The sequence below is a fragment of the Schistocerca americana genome, chromosome 5, assembly GCF_021461395.2.
Source record: "Schistocerca americana isolate TAMUIC-IGC-003095 chromosome 5, iqSchAmer2.1, whole genome shotgun sequence".
Taxonomy (NCBI): Eukaryota; Metazoa; Arthropoda; class Insecta; order Orthoptera; family Acrididae; genus Schistocerca; species Schistocerca americana.
The window spans coordinates 251,341,424-251,347,423 of record NC_060123.1 but is presented as its reverse complement, the minus strand read 5'-3'; positions in this window follow the sequence as shown (position 1 = coordinate 251,347,423).

Genomic DNA, 6,000 nt, shown 5'->3' with positions numbered 1-6,000 from the left:
TGCCCCCCCCTGACCCAGCTTCCTCCTTACCCCCATGGTCAAGTCAAAAAGTTTATATAGATATGTAGCGGTGACCACAGAAACTTTTACACAATCCATCCCCATATGGTACCTAAACAATGGTAGGCTAGTTACATTCCACACTCCATGACTGAGGCTTTCAAGGTTCCCAACCAATTTTTATACATCAGTTTTTATCACATTTGTCGTATCGAGTCAGAGTTGGTACATTCCTCAGTATCCGATTCATTCAAGAGAACAGCATCCTGCAGGGCTCCGTGCTGCATGTCACATTCCAATCAGATAGTGATCTCCGTTACTCCAGTGGTCACCCCTGAACTGTATGTTGATGACTTTTGCGTTTGGTGTAGCTGAACGACCACTACAAGGAACCATCCAAAGGGCCTCCACTTGGACACTTTCCTCATCAATTCTCTCCCATGAAAACATGACTAACTGCATGCACAAGCACTTGGATTTGTGTTGGCAGCTCGTAGTCTAGTGCCTAGCATTGCTGCCTCTGGATTACGGGGTCCTGGGTTTGATTCCCGGCCGATCTGGGGATTTTCTCTGCCAGGGCACTGGGTGTTTGTGTTGTTCTCATAATTTCTTCATCATCATCATCATTATGTGTGATAAGTGACTAGATTGGATTGTGAAAAAAATGGACTGTGTAAAAATTGGGACTTTGTTCAGGCACTGATAACCACGCAGTTGAGCTCCCCACAAACCAATCATCATCATATTACCATCATCATCATCATCATCATCATTTTGCTTGCCACACCTCTTGGGGTGCAAATTGCACTACTCTACTCCACAGTTTCCGTGCCCTGGTCTCATCCTGACTGGACAATGTTTGCCAGGTTTGTGGCTCAGTGACATTGTCAGCTTTCAAATCTGATCCCGTCCTGACTAGATAATGGTTGTCAGGTTTGACTCAGTGACACTTTCAGCTTTGAAATCATCAGACCTTAGCCCATCATCGTAGGGTCAGACTGGTCAATGGCAGCTGTCGATCTAGTCTTGTAGATACTCTCATTACTGAAGAGAGATCTTACCTCAGTTCCAATGGCACCAACATATGCTCATTTCTGCAATTGCTGTCCGACAGTGTCCTATCACCTAACTTAATAAATTCTTTTTTCACACAGCGGGCACTGATCCCTTAATGCCCATCCTTGGATGGGATTACCACATGAAATATGCCCCAAGGACCTCTACCAATCAGAACCTCCACTTAAACCCCTTATAATGTGCTCCCTCTGTTTTTCTGACACCCACCCGCTCCCCCGATTTTTAAAGAGTACTGGAACAAAAAGATGCACTCAGAAAATTTTGAAGTGGAGGAAGTTTTTGCCAGGACATGAGTCAAAGAGTTCACAAGATTGTGAGGGTCATGTCTGTCTCATTTTGACAGATAAGATGGAAGCAGAAATTGTTATAATGGGATTATAAGGTAAACTGCCCAGAAATTTGCAAAAGAGAATTATTTCTGCATCTAGTGATAGTCTAGACAAATTTATTGACTATTTGGCATCAGTGGTCACCAGTGAGCAGCAACTGAGTAAATAACAGGCTTTATGATGGGACTGACAACAGAGCAGACCAGAGTGGAAACATAAATTTTAGAATGATGGAAGTATGAAATACGAACAGTAATTATCATTGTAAGGTAGCCAATGAAAAGGTCAACAGACACCTCAGTTTCAAAGATTTAATTAAGAAAGGGATAGAAATTCTGTACCTTTAAAACAAAGCAGTGAGCAAAACTACATCAATACGCTATCTACTGTAATTGAGAATAGTGTACCATGAAAGGGAAACTAATTTACATCCATGAGGAAACTGGCACTCACAACATGGAGATTCAGGTAGAGCAGCAATTAATCACCAAACAGAACTAATTAAACAAGATCATTAAATTGACCAATGTGATTGTATGCCATTAGCTTCAAATAGTATGGAGAATTTCTTTGACTCCACTCATACATTAGTTGATGGTATATTAAGCACTTCAGAGACATGAGGTAAACTTGAGAAAGAAAACATCAGAAACAATAGGATAGAAGCTCTGGTAAGCTTGTTTGAAACCTGTTATAATGAGGAGGATGAAGTAAATGCACATATATTTGGCAAATGTGGTGAACTGCAGGCTAAAGTATCCCTTGAAGAAGTAGCTTCAGTATAGAAAGATTTACAAAATGACAGATTAGTAGATGACAGAGGTATTGAGTCTAATGATGTTAAGGAATCAATAAGCTGTGATGATCTGTTGGAGGAAGCATAGGCAGATTGTGAGTTTGATAGCAACATGATGAAGAAATGCTGTCTGTAGCTACAAGGAAAATGGAAGTGTTGTCTGAAAATGTACAGCTGATAATCAGCAGATGCATGAGGAAGAGATTGTCAAATGTTTTGATTTAAAGTTAGCAGACAGGTTAGGAAAGGCAGATGAAGACATAGATGTTGATAACCATGTTAAGATAAATATAATTGCTGCTGGGAGAGATCATTTCAGTTGGAGACAGATCAATTGCTTGAAGAAGGGTCTGTACCTAAAGACTGGAAAGTTACACAAGTCACACCAGTACTCAAGAAAGGAAATATGAATAATTTGCTTGACAAATGTAATGAAATAACTGTTCACAATAAGATAAGTCACCCTGTAATACATTTAATGAATTACGAGTTGTTGTACATTGCCTTTTGGACAGTGGCAGAGAGATGTCTTACCTCACGCATTTTTTGATTCCATCCCCCAAAAAGGAAAAGTTAACAAAAATGGTTCAAATGGCTCTGAGCACTATGGGACTTAACTTCTGAGGTCATCAGTCCCCTAGAACTTAGAATGGCTTAAACCTAACTAACCTAAGGACATCACACGCAACCATGCCCAAGGCAGGATTCGAACCTGCGACCATAGCGGTTGCGTGGTTCCAGATCGTAGTGCCTAGAACCGCTCAGCTGAAAAGTTAACAGTATTTCCAGTGACTGAATTATGAATTATAAGTGCTACAAGAATACTGTCAAGACTTGTAAAATAAGAGGCCTGAATTTGACAAAAAACCCAGGGAGATTCTGGCACCAGCAGCAACACACAATCAATATCTTCACTGCTCAATATCAATGGTAATATTACTGATGGCAGTGCCACTAAAGCAGTTACTAAATACAGTTTTCTGAAATTCCTTCGCCAAAGAAGACAGAGTAAATGTTCCAGAATTTGAATCAACATGTGTAACTTAGAAGCAGATACTGCCAGTGTAGTGAAACAGCTTAAATCACTTAAAATAGGCAATAGACCCTTAGGTTCCTTTCATGATATGCTGATACAATAGCTCCACACTTAGCAGTCATATACAACCAATTGCTTGAAGAAGGGTCTGTACCTAAAGGCTGGAAAGTTACACAAGTCACACCAGTACTCAAGAAAGGAAATATGAATAATCCAATCAATTACAGACCCATGTCACTGACGTCAATTGGCAGTAGGTGTTTGGAACATATACTGTGTTTGAACATTAAGAATTACCTTTAAGAAAATAGTAATTTCACACAGAGTCAGCACGGATTCAGAGAATAGCTGTCTTCTGAAACACAACTAGCTCTTTATGTGCATGAAGTAATGAGTGCCATCAACAGGGAATCTCAAATTCATTCCATATTTATTGATTTCCAAAAGGCTTTTGTCACTATTCCTCTGTAAAGACTTCTAATCAAATTGTGCATTTATGGAGTACAGTCCCAGTTTTGCAACTGGATTAATGATTTCCTGTCCAAAAGTCACAGCACACAGCAATTGGTGGAAAGTCATCGAGTAAAACAGAAATGATTTGTGGCATCCACCAAGGAAGTGTTATAGACTGGCTGCTGTTCCTAATCTAGATAAACAATTTAGAAGTCAATCTGAGCAGCCCTCTTAGCCCTTTGCAAATAATGCTGATATTTAATGTTGAGTCATTGGAAGATCAAAATCAGTTTTAAAATGCTTTAGACACAATATCTGTATGGTATGGAAAGTGGCAATTGACTCTAAATGAGGAAAAGTGTGAGGTCATCCACATGAGTCTAAACGAAATAAATTAAATTTCAGTTACATGATAAATCACACATATCTAAAGGCTGTCCATTCAATTAAATATCTAATAATTACAAATATGAAGAACTCAAATTGGAACAATCACACACATAATGTTGTTGGGAACGCAAACCAAAATCTGTGTTTTGTTGGCAGCACACTTAGAAGATGGAACAGGTCTAGTAAAGACACTGGTTACAATACAGCTGTGTGGTATGGGATCCTTACCTGATAGGTTTGAAGGAGGACATAGAAAAGTTCAAAGTAGAGCAGCTCATTTTTATTATTTCAAAATAGAGGAGAGAGTGTCACAGATATGATAGGCAGATTGGAATGGCATCATTAACACAAAGAATTTTTAATTGTGTTTACATTTTCTCATGAAGTTACAATCACCAAATATCTCCCCAATATGCGAAAATATTCCAACCTATATAGAGCAAAAAGGTCATTGTAATGAAATAGGACAAATTAGAGCTCATACAGGAAGATTTGTGTGTTCATTTTTCCCACACACTGTTAGAGACTGGAATGATAGAGAAATAATCTGAAGATGGTGTAATGAACCTTCTGCCAGGCACGTAAATGTGAATTGCAGAGTAGTCACATGATTGCAGAAGTAGATAAATACGAATGGCAACTGAAAATACCATAAATGATAATTTGTGTTTGATTATTCCTGGGTTGAGTGTTGATATGTTGTGTTTCTGTCAAAATATCGAGGCAGGATTAATTTTGACCAGAGCTATATAAGGTTGACATTAGAAAATCAACATGCGATCAAAGTGACTTTTAAAGGTAAACAAGTAGTTAATGACAAAGAAGCATGGGTAATCTCTATCAGAATGATAAGAGCATGAGCAGTTCTTGGAAGAAGAAAGTGAATTCTGTGAGAATGAGCAGAATGTGGAAAATGGAGAAAACAGCATACTGGGGGTGAAGAAATTTATTGATAACAGTGACTAAGAGTCTATAGGAAATCTACAGCACTATAGAAGATACAAAGTTTGGAAAATTAGCATTTTACAGTAGAAAAAAGGAGATGTAAGTTTTCATGGGACGAAAATAAACATGAATTAGATGGTATCGAGTAGCAGAGAGAGTCATGTGTGGACTCGGAGAACGTTTTTAATATGGAAATATATGTACATTGTGTGAAGGACAATTTATTATCTTGAAAATATTATTAGAGCAGATAAAATCTGTATAGCATTCAAGTGAATAGAAAGTAAGGTTTGTAATCATGAGATTTTTGGAGAATATTGCAAATAGGTGCAATATAATGCATTAGCATATTATATTAATGTAGAAGGAGAGAGAAAGTAGCATGAGATACATACAAAAAATATATATAAAGATTAAGTGTAGTGGGAGGTTTAGTAGAGAGAAGCGGTATTTAATTCCTCATTTCTTGGAGGAAAGTAAGTAAAATGTGTACCACTGAAGTAGAAAACTAAGTACAGGCATAAATTCAGGTAGACATGAATGAAAAGAGATATGCAATCATTGAATGAGAAGTTTAAATGTAGTAGTAGTAATTACAGCTGTGTTTTCTGAAAAACACCAGCATGAAGAGAATAAACTCAAAAAATTTACTCAGACTTATAATGTTAAGAAACATACTTAAATACACAATAAAGTGCAAATGAGCTAGTATACTGAGAAGTAGTATTTCATTAATGGGAGCACGGTATCATGTACTAACTGGAAAAAAATAAATAAACAGAATAGTGCTAAGCTGACAGTAAAGGTTAAAGTCTGTGATGGATGGCGGGTTGTCAGACTAAAAATAAAAAACACTAGCAGTATGAGTGGATGAAGGAGAAGGCTTTTTTTATTCTTTTAACGAAAACAGCTATTATTTTGAATGGGATAAACTTAGTTTAATTGGAAAATTTTGAAATGAATAAGTTAGTGAT